This window comes from Zonotrichia albicollis, chromosome 3, assembly GCF_047830755.1.
Source record: "Zonotrichia albicollis isolate bZonAlb1 chromosome 3, bZonAlb1.hap1, whole genome shotgun sequence".
NCBI classification, from domain to species: domain Eukaryota; kingdom Metazoa; phylum Chordata; class Aves; order Passeriformes; family Passerellidae; genus Zonotrichia; species Zonotrichia albicollis.
Window position 1 is genome coordinate 57,176,703 of NC_133821.1, and position 18,849 is coordinate 57,195,551.

At 40.9% G+C, this 18,849-nt stretch overlaps 1 protein-coding gene across 3 annotated transcripts in view; it reads left to right on the forward strand.

Annotated features, from left to right (window-relative positions):
• Window positions 1–296: 296 nt before the first annotated feature.
• The window catches only part of CHRM3 (cholinergic receptor muscarinic 3), a 275,255-nt gene continuing 256,702 nt past the window's right edge, over window positions 297–18,849 (forward strand). For 2 of the 3 annotated variants that reach the window (XR_012579582.1, XM_074537536.1), the window contains exon 1: window positions 842–982. The gene's annotated coding sequence lies outside the window, so the exon portion shown is untranslated. Of the gene's footprint in view, window positions 370–841; window positions 983–18,849 lie in introns of those variants that run through there. The other variant, XM_074537537.1, reaches the window with a different exon arrangement.

Consider the following 18,849-nt stretch of genomic DNA (forward strand, 5'->3'; position numbering starts at 1 on the left):
TGGCTTCCTATGAGTTTGTAGCATACCAAGATTAGCTGAGAGGGGAGAATATTTTAAGAAGACCTTTTGAAAAGTTGATAGTAATGAATAAATACCATATTAATATATATTACAGAGCTACATGAGGGTATAAGATTTGACGTCTCATTAAGAGGCATATTTAATATGCAACAGAGAATGATTTACTCTCCACAAATGGACCACAATCTTCAAGCAATAGCTGCTCACACGTCTCAATTAAAACCAATAAAAATAGATTAGAAAATTTGCGGGGGGAGGAGATTAAAAAAAAAAAGAAAAGAAGAAACCACCGCAGACTGACGGAAGGCTTGACAACATAGCCTCGTCTGAGTCTTTGCTACTTCGCAGGTTGCTGGCAAGGGCGAAGGACGGCTTTGGCAGCCCCGCGCTTTTAACTCCGCGCACCCCGGGGCGGGGGCCGCAGGCACACTCGCTCTCTCCCGTCCCCGCCCGCCGGCTCTCCGCAGAGTCCCAGCAGCTAGGAGCGGCCGTCGGGCCGCCCGGCCTCGCACCCGGCGGCGCCGCCGCGCCCGCCGGCGCTGCCCCGGGCCGGGGTCGGCGGCGGGGCGGGGCGGGCGCCGTGAGGTCACGGCAGCCGGGCCAATGAGCGCACGGAGCGGCGGCGATGGGGGGGGGGGGCGGGGGGGGGGGTCCCTCGTGCGGCGGCGGCTGCCTGGGGAGGGCGGCGGCGGCGGCGGGCGCGGGGCGAGCGGTCCCGGCGCGCCCCCGCCCCCGCTCGGGCCGGCACTGACGGGGCGGCGCCGCTGCCCGCCCAGCACAGGTGCGGCGGTGTCGGCGGTGTCCGCGGCGCGGGCGGCTGCGGAGCGCCCTCCTCCCGGCGGGGATGTTCCGGCCGCCGGGGGCGCGCCGCCCGTGGGAAGCGCGCTCCTAACGCCACCTGGGCGTCGCACGGAGCGCTCGGCGCGGAGCGGGCGGTGTGGGGTCTCCGGGAGCCGGGCAGGTAGGACGGAGGAGAAATGCTGGTTCGGGCGGGTCTCAGGAGCTTTTTTTGTGTTTGCCCTCCCCAGCGTGCGCCGGTGTCAGCGGCGGGGAGCGGCGTGTGGCGCAGCCCGGGCCGGCAGCGCAGCCGGGCTCGCCGCGGGGAAAGTTGTGCGGGCGGTCCCCGCTTCGAAGCGGCTGAGGAAACGCGGAACCCTCCGTCCAGCCGGGGCGAGGGGCTGTGGCTGTGGCAGCGGCGGCTGCCGCCGGAGGGCTCCGCGTACCGCGGCGGGGCTGCTCCACTCCCGGGGGGACACGGCGGAGCCGCCGCTCCCGGGGCTGCTGCGCCCCTCGAGCGGTGCCGCCCGCCCGCCGTGCGCCCCGGCTCGGCGGGGTCGGGATCGCGGCTGCACGGCGCGGAATGCCGTCCTGTGGCGGCTCGCCCGGAGCCGGGCTCGACGTGCCGCCGGGGGTCGGGCCGGTCCCGCTGGGGCAGCCGGGGGTGCGCAGCGGAGCTCGGCCTGCCCGGGCAGGTGGCTGATCTCCCCGCGGTGTGCGGTGCCCGCTCCGCTCGGGAGCGAACGGGGCTCCTCGGGACTGCGCGCCGGAGCGCGGGCTGGTGTGCGGCTGGAGTTTGGGGAGGCAGCGCTGGGCAGGGTGTGCGCTGCCAGCGCACCCTCAGGAGTGCCTAAAGCAGAGCCCAAGTGTTTACTTAAAACCAGAACTAGCCATATTCCCTTCGCTGTGGAAGTCTCTGGGCAGAGAAACCCAAATGTACTCCTGTGCGGGGCTATGGATCGGCTTGTGTGGGTTTTCATACTGATTAAGTGCCTCCTGATTGTCTGGGATTACTTTGGAAAAACGCAAATCCCAGCTAATATCTGTGCTGACCATATATAGAAGTAGTCACAGACAGAAGTACTATAACTTCAATATTGCTGACACAGGTCGAGAAACTTTAAAAACAGCAAGGAAAATCTGGGATTTCTCCTGGGGATGTTTTTGTCCAAGAGATATATTTTCCAGTGTTTGCATCCTACATTGACTGAATTATTTCTACCTTTTGTTTGTTTGTCTACCTGCCTATATACCTCAAAGTTAGTGAATGATATATTGATTTGATTTTGTCTGCCTTGTTTTAATCTGGCAGTGTTTGGTTTGCTTACTTGCGTTGGACCAGGACTGAAGTAGGGAATGCTGCTTTTTCTGGAATGGAAGCCTGGTTTGATGACTTTCGGAAACGTGCCTCAGCTTGGAAGCAAGCACGTTGGTCATACAGTAGCAATTTTCCACAGCATGGAAGAAGTATCGTAGGGTTTTCTGATGTTGTGTGTTTTGTGTTCTCTTTTTTTTAAAAAACAGATACATTGGGTTGTTTGTTTTTAAATAGCTCTGTTATTACCAGAAGCTTTTATGTGAACATTATTGTCCTGTAGAGCAATATGAAGACCAGTGCTGAATCTCATTCAAAGTGTTTTTATTTTAGTGTCATGTGCACGTTAACAGGGAACAAGAATCTGTTGACTTGAGCTGAAACACTGAAAACAATTCTCTTGGACTGTGTTGGATGTAGCAGTTTTTCTGGATTTTAGTAACAAAGAGATGAAATGCTCCAGGGATAATCCAGTATGAAATTCATCTGACTTACTGGCACCTATAGGAAAACATGTTGCAAGTTTTCATCTTCTACTGGATACACTATGCCAACAAAACCAGAAATTCAGTTTTGTACATTTTCACGTTTATTTCAAAAGAAATAGAACCTAACATTATTTATTACAGAAACTGTTGTGAGGTGTAAATTCCTCTCATTTTTGAGGAGATGAATAGTAACTTTCTGGAGGGAGCTGATTGCATATGTTATATCATACATCTGTATATTGTCAAGTGCAGTGAATTTTTCTTTCATTTATTGGAAAAAAAAAAAATCTTACTTATGGCAATATAGTCTGCATCCAACAGCTTATTAAAGTAATTTTAGAGCAGCAGTCTCAGTGGTAGGTTTTCACAGTGAAAACCAACCATGACCATATGAAACATCATAAACACAGTGTTCAATGGTGCCTTAAATTACAGTTCTAAGTATTAGTGTTAAGGAGTAAAGTGTGTTGGTTAATTTGTAAGCTGGTCTAAAAAATTGTCACACTTACTGCACTCTTCATTCTAAACCTATAGTAGCTGCTCTAAAACTGTCCAACCTTCCTTAATTGAACTAGTATTTGAGTTTTAGTCTTAATGCCGTGAATGTTTTCAGGGTCAAATCCTGAAATGCTGAAGAAAATCTTGTGATGACTAATGTGGAAATTTCTTCCCCATGAATACTACAGTGTTATGGTTCTTATGTTCATATCTTCCATTCTCCCTCAGTCTTCATTGTAGCAGACAGCCTAATTGTGTACTTTGTGCCAGCAATTACTGTGCTTACGCAGTGTTATATGACTCAAAAAGGAAGGGGTGCAAAAGGTGCTTGACACCAGGAAAACATTTGAAGTGATCTGGATGACCTTAATTAATATTGTTCATTATCCTATTACGTCTTGTTTGCCATTAAGAGGAGATGGTGTTCCGAGGAGGAGGCAAAGTATCTCTGCAATATCTGAAGGCAATGAAAGCTCTGCTCAGTGCATGTCAACCCATGGCTGCTTACTTTAGTATGAAATATGATTGCAGGGTTTGCTAATACTAATGGTATCATTTGCTGTAATGGGAGATTCTTATTTAATGAAGATATAGAATTAATTTTTAAAATAAGGAGCAGTATCTATAGGATTATGTGGGGGATGATATGCAATGACATCTCAGTATCCTTATTGGTATTTAAGTACCATAGTTTGTGAATAGGTGACAGATGTTTGAATGTATCTCTAAGCTTGAAATAAAAAGAAAGAGCCTGGTAACACCAAAAGTTGTCTGTTTCACATATCCATTCAACAATGTTGCTACTTTCTTTGTGACTTTCTGTGTCTTTTTCTATTGAAGAATATCAGTTCTGCTGGGCTGCATGGTTGCTGTACATGTAAAACTGTGAGAGGTGGTGGGAAGAGTGTCCATCACAAGCAAAAATTATGCCTCCCAGTCCACCCCACAGTGTTGCAGCATATACCAGGCTATGTTCCTGATGGTGTGGAGTGCAAAACACAAATAAATTTACTATAAGCTTCGTATGCCATGATTAGATTAAGACTTCATGCTAAGGAGTTATTTATGTCTTATTTTTGTTTTAAGAGAGGATAAGGCTGCAATATTTTCTATTTCTTGTGCCTTGGTTGAGTGCCAGCAGAATGCAACCTTGTCCATGTACTTCTGGCTAGGAGATTCAGTGAAGGCAAAGACAGAATCCACTCTTGGGAATGTAAAATCTTGAAATTACTGACTGTAAAATAGGTGACGATAAGCGATTAATCCCCTCGCATATTCTAAGTATGTAGTAAGTTTCATGCTGGAGGCATCTGTTGTGTAAAGGAGGGAAGGCTTAAGTGAGTTTCTTTATAAAATGTTTGCAAACTGAAGGCAGAGTCTTTTCTGTGGTTGGAAAATCTTTGGAAAATAAAAGAGGCCAGTTATATTACAGATGATAAAGAGTTGGTTGCTGCAATGAAAGATGGAGGTAGTTTCATACTTGTCTAATTTAATCCTGATGGAGATAGTTACAGAGAAATAATTAATAGTACACCTTCAGTATGGATTATCAGAAAATGTTTTCCTGGGTATTATTTGAAAATACAGATACTTGTCAATGCCATTACCTTTCCTTCTCTGTTTTCTATGCTTTCTTGGTTAAGATGGAGTAAACAAAACCTTTTTAATTTAAAACAATTTCCTGCAAGCAAATTCAAAGTTTTGTTCATTTAGCCCAGTGCAATACAGCATTTTAGCCACAGTATCGGAATTCTATGCACACCAAACATCTGATAAATTGTCTATTCTCTGTCGTGGGCATTAGGCCTAGTCTTGGTCTCCAGATGATTGTGGCTGCCCTGCTAGTTTTTGGAGAGTTCTTGTCGGGGTAGGGAATGTGACTGGGGGCTTCCAAGATTGTTGAGTTACGTTCAACAAGTTGATGGACTTTTGCTCTATGATGATACATATTTCTCTATTTTTCCTTTTCCTCTCTGGATAGGAAGGCTGTGCAATGATGGTGTGTAAGGTTAGCCTCTCACCTTATTTGGATGATATTCTTTCCTCCTTCATTCCTGTGGGAAGAAGATTAATTATGGCTTACAAAGCTTTGTACTAAAAAGAGTCAAAAGTTTACCTCTTACAGATAAATTCATAGATGACTGAAAAATTTGGAAGGAAGAGATTTAAAAATATGTTTGAAGCTACTAGGACATGTCTCTGTATGTACATTCTCTTAAAGAAAAGAATCTAATCTTGATGCCAGGGGTTGGCCAAGGGGCTTTGTACAATATTGGTTACCTGCTGAGTAACCAATATTGTACAAATATCTAGCTGTGTTTGTGTGTAACATTTTGTCCATTACTACCTTATTTGACAGCATTAGGTGTACTGGAGCCAGATGCTGAGGAACTTTTCAGGTGAAATGGATAAAGTCGAGACAACATACATTGTCCTGCAGGCTCATTATTCTTGTCTGTCCTTCTCATAAGCAGTAGAAGACCCTCCCAGCATCTGGGATTAATGGGTTTTAAGAAAGCCTCCCGACATTACTGCATGAAGATTTGAGGTATCAGCTGTAGCACCTAAAGGAAATAAGCCTGACAGTTTTGAAGGGGGAAAATGCTATCTATCATCCACAAGGATTTATAAAAAGCCTCCATTATTTCATTATGAAATAAGGAAATTTGAGTTTAGTAATTATGTGGGATTCTAATAGCGGGAAATACATTATTAAGGCTGTCAAATCATACATTAAGAAAAATCTCACTAAATACATACTGAAGAAGTGAAGCGTTCCATTTTCTTCTGCCTCGTACTACAGTCACGCACAGCCACACTATATCCTTTATAGGATTGAAATAACAAGCCAATCCTTTAAAAAAACCTAACACCTTAAATACCGTGCAGAAGGTCCTGGGCTACCACAAAGCCAAATAATTTGGTGAGATAATTAGAGATAAGCAGTCTTGGTGTTGAAAATTAATTACCTCTTTTGGTTTCGTATGACCTGGAAAACACTTGTCTGCTTCATGGCTGTTAATCAAGGATGAGAATAAGCAGGTCATTATCTTGGAGCAACATACTTTCATTCACTAAAAATGCCAAAGGAAGGTCCCTGCAAAATGCTAAAAGAACAGTGTCAAATCTGCAGAGAAAAGTATTCAATATCCGTTCCTGATACTATTGTAGAGGAGCTTGTCCCACAGGGTTCCGTTATGACTGAAAGGAGACACATCCCTGTGGTCTTCTGGGAATTCCTGAAACACAGCAGAGGCTGAGTCTGTCTCGAGCTATTAAGGCAGCAATATGCATGCTGCATGTACTGAAGCATGAAATATCCATTATGCTTGCAAGCTCTATAATGGTCACCTGTGCAAAATCTTACTGTGTTTTTGTTTTTTTTTCTTTTGGGGGCCAGAAGCCTTTTAGCACTTCCCCGTGTTTCTCTAGTAAAAATTAATAGTGCTAATTGCCACTTTTTATCATTAATTTCTGAATCAACACGAAGTATTGCTATAGCAACAAATCCTTTTGAACTTCACTGCAGACAATTGGTAAGAGAATTCAATCTCAATATGTAATAAGCACAATTGTAAGAACTATTGGAAGGATTAAGGAACTTTCTTTTTAAAAAGAAGGGGAGTAATGCAAATACTCAAAACTGTCATGGAAGAACAGAACTTGAAAATTTTCAGCGTTCTCTTCTTTTTAATCACCTCCAATTGTTGTACAAAGCTGCATAGTTGTTTTGAACAAAGTATATTACAGCACACTGTGTCTCCTCAGAGAAAAAAATGCATCACACTCTGGAATACTCCAGAGATTTTTATGTCTGATAAGTGATTTGACATAAATTACTGCATCTTCTCTCAAAGTATGGTTGTTCTTCAGCCCTGACAATGCATGTGCAGGAGAACCCTAAGTAGGTTTCAGGATTAGCTGGACAGCAAATAATCCAAATTTATAAAGTCAGAATTAGATGGTAGTTTATCTTTGCTCTTTCACCAGCGGAAGCATCTTTTTCATCAGAGTGGATTGCTATTTGCATTTTACCTTGTCATCTCTCTTGATAACAGGCACACAAGGGAGGTTACACATTATATGCACACACAAAAATCAGGAGGCATAAGGGGTGTGGAAGTGAGAAATACCTGAGGAACACTGGTAAAAAAGGGCAAGGTCTAGCACTGAAAGTCTATGATTGATGTTATTACCTATGATAGATTTTGAGGCAGTGAAAGCTTGTAAATCTTTAGGGGGAGCTATGCTTCCAAGGATGCTGATTGCATTGCAAAAAGGTTGTGTGAGAAGAAGGTATAAGGACAGGTGAAGGGTAAGAATGATAAAACCAGAAATTAAGGAAATGAAGAGCGTAGTCAAAGGAGGGGCAGTGCTTGTAAGAGGGGAGTCTGAAGGGTGTCTGTGACTGGGAGCCTGTGACTCTTGCATGCACACAGGACTGATAAAAGAAAGAGGAACAGTGAAAGACCCAGAAAATATGGAATAATGTGACCCTGGGTGCTGAGGGAGAATGTTCATGTGGTAGACATCCTGGAAAGGACATGGTGATTTTCTGGGGAGTAAGGGTTGTTTTGTGGATTCTTCTTTCACATCACAAAGTGGGTGGGTTCATAATGGTGCTTTGCTACCAAGGCTGCTTCTTCTGTGTATTATCAAAGTATTTCTCCTTACTAGCAGTGCCCCCACCAACCAGCAGACCATCTGTGGTTACCCTGACCAGACTGTTTGCTTTGCAGACAATAACCAGGAGGAAATAAATACTGAAAATGCAACAGCATGCAAGGCCACACCTCTGCAACTTTCTCTTGTCAGAACACCTCTTCTCGGAGAACCCTTCAGAGCCCTCTCCAGTAGTGTCAAAGTTAGCATTTTCAAGCCAAATTTTAAATACAAGTTGTTCAAGTTGTATTTCTTGGTTTTTCCTTTCATTAGCATACATGTGTGGCTTTGTTAATTAGGAAATCTTAAAGAAAATTCTGAAATAAAGGTTAAAAGAGCATTACAAAAGACAGCAGTGAAGACATTCTGGGTGTCTTACTTCCAGGATTCTTGGAAGACAAGTGATCCCTAGGCAATTTATTCATGTGAATATTGTTCTAAAATATCTCCTGCAGAAAGCATCTAGTAGCTCAGCATCTGGGGAAAGTCAATTTAGCCACGTCTCTCAAGAAGAGATGGATAAAAAGGGGTGGAGTCCTGTCTTAGGCTTGGAGCTGCTGAGGTAAATTCAAGAAAACTTAAATCTAGTTTGGAGGCTGGCAGGGGAGACTTCTGGATTTCAAATGTCTTTGTATTATTTTTCTGATCATTGTTTTGTATAAAACTGCCTTGTATTTTCTGTGGAAAGAGATGAAAGTCAGCCTTAAAACAAAAGGCAGATTTTCTCTGGAAGAGGCAAGAAATTGATCACTAGTGTCTGGATACAGTATTAAAAAAGCTGTCAAAGAATGACTTTAGAGCAAACACTGGTGAAAGGTCTACATTAGAGCAAATATGTGTCAAAGAGAAACTTGTAGTTCTACAACTCAAGGGGTAAATGATTGTGCTGTAGAAAATAGTTGTTAAAAATTCTGCTATAGAATGCCAAGGGAACTCATATAAATAGAAAAGCAATGAGAATAATTTGTTGCTCCCATTTCTGGAAACTTCAGTTCAACAGCTACTGGTGATGATGTGTTAGGCACATTGGTACTGGTTCTCCCTTTTCCTGGTGTTCATTTGCAGTGTGATATGGGGAAGTGTCAGCAAGTCTGAAGGCAGTGTCTGACTTTCCTGTTGATGGACAGTCATAGGTATGTGCCTTGGATTGTCAGGTTTTTCCTTTTCAGCCCTACATGCAGCTTTCACTGGAAAAACATAAAGTGTACTGAGACTTTCAAATAAAAATATGAGTGACTGTTGGTTTTCCTCCTGTTCCATATCTCCATTCAAACAAAATCAGTTGTTTTGTGAAAGCAAGTATATGGAAGGTGAAGATGAACTGTACTTTTCAGAAGCAGCAGACGGTGTTTATACTGCTCACTACTGAGTCAGTAATTTTCTTTCTCACTCAGCTCAATGAAAGCTGTGTTTGTTTGCCAAAGGGAATGCTAAAGAGGCAAAAAAAAGGCAAGCAAGATGAAAAAAAGGTTTATTGGGTTAATATGGCTGCATTTTGGTGGCAGGGGGGATTCAGGGGCGGGCTCTTTATGAAGCTGCTAGAAATTTCTCCTATGTCAGATGAGGCCAGTGTCAGGCAGCTCAAAGGTAGTCCCACTGCTGACCAAGGCTGAGCCCATCAGTGACGGTGGTGGCACCTCTGGGAGAACATATTCAAGAACTGAAAATGTTACTGTGCAGGGCAGCAACCCTGCAGATCCAGGCTTGGTGAAGAAGGAGGGGGAAGGCAGAGATTCCCCAGCAGCTCATGGTGAAGCAGCTGCCCCCTGCAGCTCCTGGAGATCCATGATGGAGCAGATATCCACCTGCAGCCCATGCAGGAGGCCTGTGGTGGATGCTCACAGGAGATTGTGACTCTGTGCAGCTCGCGCTAGAGCAGGCTTCTGGCAGCATCTGTGGGCCCGTGCTGGAGCAGGTTTTCTGTCACAAAAGCCTGGATCAGGTTTGCTTGTGACCTTGCAGGGGACAGCTGGAGCAGTTGATGAAGAAGGGCAGTCTGTGAGACAGACTCAGCTTGTAGAAGTTGGTAAAGGACTGTCTTCTGTGAGAGGGAGCCCATGCTGGAACAGGGTAAGAGTGTGAGCAGTTCTTCCCCCTGAGGAGGAAGGTGCATTACAGGTAATGTGTGACGAACTCTTGAGTTTCCCCTAATCAAGGGAGAAAAGTGTTTTTAAGATTTGGGTTTAATCTTCATGATCCTATTCCAATTCTGACAGGGAATATTTTACAAATTACTACCAAAGTGGACTTTGTTTTGCCCATGATGCCAGTCAGTGAGTGACCTCTCCTTGCCCTTATCTTAACCCTCGAGTCTTTTGCTGTATTTTCTTTGCCCTGTTCAGTTTAGGAGGGGAGTGATAGAGCAGCTTTTTGGACATCTGGAGTCCAGCCAGGGTCAACGAAAGGTTTATAAATACAGCAGTAGGCTGAAGCTTTACATGATGAAGCTTTTCAGGGCACTGAAATCTGCTGCTGCTATTATCTGCCAGGATCAGCTCTTGAATTATGGTTATGGTAAAATCAAACTTCTAAATGCCTGAAATGGAAGAATGATGTTTATGTGACTCTTGTAGGCTAACAGCAGCAATAAGGAGAAAAAACAAAAATTATCTCAAGTTAACCTGAAATAAAATGGGACATAGAAAAGCTCATCTCAGCTAATTTCCTTCCTACAGTTTTGGTATATTTACACAATTTTAACTTGTCATATTTGCAAGCTAAGAAAATGGAATTTCAAATATAATTATGATCAGGTATGTTGTTTCCAAGAAGAAAATACTGGAATTGAAACAATTTTAATGTACTGATTGCTTTTTAATGTTGCTAAATATCTAATACCTAGCAACCTGCTAGTATTGGCATGCAGAGCTCTTATCCTCGTTACATCTGCTGGAAACTTTCCATGGTACAGTGAGTCATGGAGGTGATCAGTATCCTTTTCTGTGTCAGATATGATCAACTTTTTTCGTTTGATATGTTGTTGCTTGGTGGATTGGTTTGTTTCTAGGAATAATGCATCCCTTTTGCAACAGCTGTGCAGTCTTGCTTCTGCTTCTCTTAAATTTTGCTGTTGTAGTGTTTTTATAGAAGGTAAGGAGAGCAAAGGTTCCTTTAAAAATAATTTATTTGCGTTATATATTAATTTTTTCAACAAGAATAGTGGAATCCTGAGGACACTTGGGCTGCAGTCTTTTGTGGCTGTGTCACTCGTATGACACTGATTCTGCTTTCCAATTCCAGTTGGCATTCGGTGTTGCAATGTCATTAAGGAGAGGGTTTCTGAATCTTAATGCTGAGCATACTGAAACACTGGATTTCCAGACTGGTCCTTTGAATTACTCTTTTTTTATTATTTTTAATTTTTTTAAATTGACCATGTGTTTGGACATGCAGTTGTTTCTTTTTAGCCTGAGCAGGTATTTTCCATTATATATTTATTTTTTACTACTGTAAAAATAACATTTCATGGCCTTTCCCTTGGTTTTTCAACTGGTAATGCTACTGGTCCTGACCTGAGAGTACCAAAATTCAAGTCTTTGTGGACTCATTGGTAAGCAACTTGAATCTACAATGTTAAATTATTAATTGTACTTTTGCATGGATCGTGAAAAGTTTTGCACCTAAGTCATGGCCAGTTGCAGGTTAACGTTGTCAGTTTAGGGAAAGTAAGATAATCACCATGCTGGTTTTGCAGGAGTACTAAAAAGGAACATTTCTGTAGGGCTTTCGAAAATTGTAATGATTAAGATGATAGGTTGTGCTTGGGCCTGAATTTGTTTACTAGAATACTGTCTTCCCTTTTACCCTCCTGTTTCTCTCTTTCTCCCCCTCTCCCAATCTTTAATGCCAAGTGCCCGGGATTATTAATGATTAAGAGCAATGAATAAATGCAGGGAAGATTCACTAGTCATGTTTGACTAGCTCATGCGGAAGGTTAAACTTAAGAGGTACAACATAAAGAGGAAGCACTATAGGAGCATTCTTACAATTGGCAGGTGTATCTATGCACCATCTGACTGTTTCCATCTTACTTAAAAATTTGGGGTGGCACCAAAGGCTGTTAAGCTAGTTTTTCTGTTAGGTTTTCTTTCTGTTTTGGATTTGGACAAATTGAGGTTTCACTTTAGCCGATATTTCATTTTCTTTTACTTTCTTTTTTTTTTAAACTTAGAGAAGGAAAAGTGTTGGGCTCTTTTCTGCTCAGTTTTACTTGTGTATTTCTCTGTAAATTTTTTTAAGTTTTCCATTTTTTCTACCAAAGATATAATTCTAAGTTAAATTGGAACAGAAATGTGAATGTTAGAAGTGTGTGGCCAGTTGGTCTTGTTTTAGCTGATGATGTGCTTGGAGTGTACATGTGCAAAATAAACTTCAAGGCCTGTCCTAATCAACTTAAATAAATTGAAATAAATATCCCCAAACTATTTGCAGCTGTTAAATTATATAAATTTAAATGAGATTAAAGCTATAATATGTGTAGCTATTTTCATATGAAGATAAGCTTAAGCAATATTCTTCCACTGATCCTAATTCAGAGTAAGAACCAGACCAGAACCTTTCATTTGAGGATTATAACTTCCCTTTTGAATTTCTGTTCTTGTCTTTTTTTTTTTTTTTTCCTTCTGTTTGTTAGCTGTATGTAATTTTTTGAAATATTCTTGTTTATATGTTGTTTGCAAGTTTGTTTCTGATGCAGTGACCCATATATATATCAAGACTAGTGAGAATCATGGAACTGGAATAAACATTCTAAATAGGTAATTATGCACAAAGAATAAGAATAGAGGTTTTTATTTATAAAACCTTGTGTAGGAAGTTTTGGCTTTGTGTGTGCTTGTTAATAGATGTCAAATGTGGAAAAAACATGAAGCACTGGAGAAACTTGAGTGAAATGTCACACAAGAAATACAATTGAGATTCTGTAGAAGGAATCCGTGCATGTGAAGGTATGAAAGTCATATTCTGAATCAGCCTGTAAGGGTGAGAGATCCTTGACACAGAATAGCTGTATTAGTAGTAGAATTCATGATGGATTTGTTTTGTTTTGGCATTTTATCATTCCAGCAATATTTGGACAGAGCTGAGAGAACTGACTGAGAGCTGAGTAATACATAGAACAAATAGATGAGCAGCTAGTGACTCTTATCAGTAGACTCTTGAAAACTGCTTGGGGTTTCAATGATATTAATAGGTTATTTGACTGCATTATTTAGTAGCAAGCCTTTACCTTGCATCTGAATTCTTACTGGATTTAGCAAAATGTTATGTCCACTGGAATATTGTGTAAATATGTGGAAGTAGCTTCAGCAGAAATGTTGTGCAGAATTCTTTAAAATTACCATCTTGAAGTTTTATTCAAAATTAGTTATTGAGTGTTTGCTAGCCATCTGGATTTTACCTAAATTGATGATCATATAAAGCTAACAAAAATTGCAGATATGGGCAAAGAAGAGGTGATTGAAATAAGGAAGTTGTGTTCCTGAGTCTATACTGTCACCACAACATGACAGACAATACAAAATTGAATGTACACAGTATGTTTGACTGAAAGGCTGGTTTTACTTCTGTAATTGTAAATATCGTGTGCAAGCAGCCATAGAAGTATATTGTGACATTTTATCCTGAGGAGCTTAATTTAAAAAAAATGTATGCCAACACCAGAATGGATATGAATTAGCCACGTCCTGTTAGCTCACAGTTACTAATATCAAATTTTAGCTCCTCTGAAATCATCTACAGAATACCAGCTCTGTGCACTCAGCTTCTGCCACCCCTGAGAATTGTAAATAACTACAGCTGAAGCTCTTCAGGCCTCTTGAAGGGGGCCAAAAAAGGCATGCTGTAAACAGACCTGTGTACCAGCTGCTTTGTTTTCCTTTTGCACACCCTTGGAGTTATACACTTTTTGGTTCTTTCTGTATGTTTGTTGATCTTTCTGAGATGGAAGTCACTGAAAATGTCGGCTGAGTGTTGCAGTTCCCATACTGGAAAAGCAAGTGTGTAAGTAGCAAATTGTGGATTCCCCTGTTTATATTTAAATGCTTTACTACTAATCCTTTATTTGAGGAGTTCCTTGAAATTGCTGTAATGAGAGTTGATCTGAAATACTCTAAATTTTGAATGCTACAAAGTAACTTTCTTATCGAAGTTGTTATGTAATAAATGTGAAAGAAATAACTCTGGCCTGAGGAATTTGTTTACTCTTCTGACAAAGCCTGTAAAAATTACTTGACTAGCTACAGTCAAAGGAACTTACCTGATTTTTCAGGCATGACCTCTGAATTTCTGCAGTTCCACAACAACTGTATTACTACCTCAGGAAACTTTTAAACTCTCTAGCTTACACAGCAGATGAACATGATACTGTCTATTTTTCACTGAGTTAGTGCTATGGGATTTCCCCTTTGCTGTTCCTGTTAATCCTCTAGGTTTAGTTAATATTCAGAGAAAGGAGCTGAGGACAGTTCTCTTACTGCAGAGAGAGGCTGGCCACCCAAGAGAGTTTAAAGTTTATAATGACTCTAGTCATTGAGAAGGAGCTGGGGAAGTTCTGTCATTCATAGATCTGAAGTCCAGTGCTTTCAAACTTTGTCATTACCTTTATGCCTTAAAAATCCAGACAGATATTTCAGTTTCCATGAAAAACTGCAAGTTGTCTGATAGTGAGTTGTCTGGTAGTAATACCTGGGGGTAATGGCAGGCATGAAATGATGGGAAGTGATGTTGAAATAGTTCCCTAGCATGTATCTCTGACTTGGAAATGTGTAACATTCACAAAGGCACTTCTCAATGAGGGAGAAATATTGAGATTTGGCTCCCGGAAGTCTTTGTATATAATTTTAACATGACTATCATGGTAGGATGCAGCTGTATCCCAAAGTACTTGAGTTTGTAAACTGCTTGTTACTAATAAATCTTCAAGGATTTAATATTTTTGTCCCCTGAAAAGTGAAACTGGTAATCTACTTCAACAAAAAACTCTCCTCCTCCCAAAAATCTGCTATCATTCTGTGACAGCTAATCCAATGGAACATTGACCTTGATGTGGATCGTATGTTTGTGGTTTTGTTTTTTTCTGGGTGTTTAGCTTGAGGAAGTAGTTTGGAAGTGTGTTTCCAGTTTCCCAGCCACCTGTTACAGCTTTCTTTTTTGAAACTGTTTGTTATTTCTGAGGTTGCTGTATATTTCTTGCTAAACTATAAAGCGGTAGTAGTCAAACATTTCCACAAGCTGGGCTGCTGAAAAACCCTCAAGTGACAAATGTAAGCCAGTGCTATGTGTCAGTATAGCAGGTGTGTTTCACCATTAATGCAAACTACAAACAGAACCATAAACATGTCACAGGACAGAAGCAAACTGGGTATGTTGGAGAAAAAGGAGTGAGCACCACAAGGGTGGTTGTGGATTAAGGCATTTGGAAACTCTTTTACAGGGAACTGGGTAGATTTATTTAGCAGTGCTCTTCTATCCTATTGCTTTTGCCAGAATCAGGGTGTAAAGAATTCCTCTGTATGCTCAGACAAATTGATTCCTCTTTTTTTTTTTTTTTAACTTTATTGTTATTATCATTATCTGTTTGAGTCTGCTCTGTTTAAAACAGCTGCAGCCCACCTCTTCACCAGAAGCACAATAGTCTGGCAAGCCAGCAGAAGGGGTGAGGACATGGACAGCAGTTGTCAGACTGTCATAGTACATTAATTTTACCTGCATTATACTTTGGCCCATGATTAATACAGGTCATTGCTGCCTGGTCACATTGTAGATCATGCTAAAAAATATACAATGACAAGTACGGTTCCTCTGAGTAATTTTGACTCCATGGCTTAAATAATCGTTGTTGAAACACGGTAAGGAAATTGTTTATGTTCAAAATGTTTCCAAGAATCCTATTCACCTTTTGGGGTAAATGGAAGAGTTTCTGCTATGAGATTACTCTTAACTGTAGAAAGCAGTTAGGTTGAATACTGAAAAGGTAACAGAAAAGGTAGTTGTTTTCATTTCTGAGGAAGTAAAGCAGAAAAATTTTATTGGATTGGGTAGATTTGCTCTTTGTCACTAGGGCTGAGTGGGATATCTTTGCAGATCAAGGTATGAGTCGATCAGTCAAAAAATGTGTTCTTGGGAGAAAAGTTTGGATGAGGAATGCTTAGAAGCAGTCTAGCTCAATGCCTGCATAAAATGATGATAAAATCCATCACTGGATAAGAAGGGGGAATCATTAGCTTAGGACAGATCATTCATTTGCTGTACAAGTTAGCATCAGGTGCTTTGTTCTCAGGAGTTTTCCATATTTCCCCTTTTCCCAGAGACTTCCTCAAAAGGAAGTCATATGCCTCATAAAACTTATCTGGTTTGCATTGCTTATAGATCATGGTTATACTTTTGGTAACCGGCTGGCACATACCTGAACAAGAACTGCAGCCTTGCTGTCACATCCCTCTTTGTTTCTTAACAAGCATCCCTCTTTCTGTCTTAATTGTAAATTGGATGTTTTCTTCCTCCATGTATTTCACATCACATGGTTATAACTTCAACAGGAAGGTCCAGTGCCTGTGTCTCAGGAAGGTGAGAGTTGCATGTGAGAGGCTTGGGGGGTGGCTGCCCTGTAGTTGCATCCCCTGCTGTCACTGCACTGACCACTGAGCAGCCTTCTGAGAACCAGGCTTTGTCTTGGGCTTTTCAAGTAACCACAGCTTTACCTGAAAGCCATAAAAGGCAGAAATCCTGGTGCTGCCTCAGGAGTAGCTGGGCTGTCTGGGCAGCAAGAACAGGAGCACAGCTGGGGCTGGCAGTCTCTGTGTGTACCTTGTTCCTGTTCATCATTCAAAGCCTTTGGAGAAAAGTCCTGCCAAGGAGGAAAGTGAAGTCTCAGCTGTGTCCTTGGGAAGTCAGAAATGAACACTTGAACCCATGGGTTCAGTTCTCTGCTGCCTCTGAGGATGCTGTTTGGCTTGACTGATAACTGTAAACTCTGTGCATGGGCTTTTCTTTCAGAGATGTGTCTTTGTTTACATGCCTTTTCTCTGCTGATTGAATGTAACATATTTATTTGACAGAAGATGATTCAGTTTGGTCTCTGTTTTGCCATTAAAAAAATCATGAAAAATAGTAATTTGGGTTGAAACCAATTGATTGCAAAATAGAATCTATTTGCTTTACAGTTTCACTTAAAAGACAAAAGATTTTATACTTCTGGGTTTCTTGTGTGGTTATATATGAAAAAAAGCCTGTGTGAAAGGATTAAAAGTTAAGTCATAAAGCAAAGCAAATTATTTGTTGACAACATTCACAGCAAAAAATATTTAAAAAAACCCAAACCAACAATGCAAATCCCTTTATGCATAATTGTGGTAGAGGTTATACTGTTGGAAGTTGTTTGCTGGCACCTCTTTCAGGAGTAATGACTAAATACATGTGTGTATAAGCACAGTTCTGTAATCCCTACTTCTTGTTCATATTGCAGAAACCTGGCAGGACCTTCCATACATGATAGCTGCTCTTCAGTTTTCATTAAATTACATAGATGTAATATGTCTTTAGAAGCTCAAAATTCCCTGCTTGTCATCATGTACAGTTATGAGTGAGGTTTTTTTTTGCTCATAGGACCAGATAACTTGCAGTGATGAGCAAGTGGGAGTAGGAAGAAAAGAGCTCTGTTCACTGAGTCCTATATAATTACGTTTAAAATGATGAATGAGTCAAGGCTAAGTTATCTGGGCTCAGTATGGGTATGCACTGAGAGGTTAGTATAGCTAATTGGATTTCTTAGATAATTTTTCTTATTCTTTTTATGTAAAGGTTTGCAAGAACTCAAAACTTGCATTCAATAATAACTTTCTCTCACTAGGCAAAAAATTAACATCAGAAAGCTCTTCCTGGTATACTTCATTCTGTACACAAAGCACTTGACTAATTTGACCAGAGAAGCTGTTCCATTCTCTCATGTACATATATTCTTCATTGCCTTGATATCTCAGGGAATTTTGTTCTTGGGTGGAAGTAAACAAAACTGTTCCGTCTCCTATTTTAAGCAACAAGTGGAAACTTTCATGGGTGAAACAAAGAGTTGAAATATAAACTTAGCTTTCAAATTTAAGTTCAATTTTTGGGGTTATAAGCTGCTTTTGTAAGACTTCACTGTAGCTTCATTGCTTCTTACAGATGCATGATTTTACAGGACTGCAAAACACTGTTAGCGTTTCCCTGAGGTAACAGGTGGGAGAAGAGACTTGTCTGAGAAGACTGAGGAGCTGGAGACCTTCACTCATCTATTTGGTCTCTGTTGGCTTCTTTAGTGGGAATCATCTAATGAAGAAAGCATTTACCTAAAATCTCTGGCTGTCTGCTGGTTTTTTCCTCATCCTCACCTATTTTTTGGTCTTTTCTAAGTGCTTTGTACATTGAGTCTAAAAAAAGTCTGGTCTCGCCAAAAGTGCTCTTTAGGTGCTATAAAAAAACCAGTTTTGTTTATATCCTCAGATTTTTGCAGGATCTTGTCTTGTATTACCCGCTGTCAAGATAGTAGCTGTACTGATGCACCTCTTCTGAATTCCTGTTTTTGATTTGCATTTAAGCTGAAGGTGCTTGCAATTGCATGTCATGTTTAGTATGCTCCTCTGCTGTAGAGATAACAGCCAAATAGAGATACTAATCCATGGTATGAGAGTCATAAAATAATCATACAAAGCTCATAATGATCCCAATTTGTCACTTTGGATACTGAATAGCCTTTTCTGGGGTGCCAGTGTAGATTTGTAAGAAATAAGTTGAATATAATTTTGATCATCAGATGACTAATTGAGATGAATGATGCTGGAATTGATACAAATGTTGTACCCAGTCCTTTCCCAGAAACATACTTGAGGGATATGTGTGCTGAATTCTTTCTCTGTAAGAGCCAAAATAAATTAATCAAGTCATCTCTATAGAAAAAAGGCCCAATGTGGTTTGGTATGTTGGATTTAAATTTTTTTCTTGATATTAATGTTAAAAACCTTAAGAGGAAAAGCTAGTAGCTGTTACTGTGCAGGCATATTAGCATTGTTTGTGCAGTTTCAATTGCTTGCATCTTTCAAGTTTACAGCATTT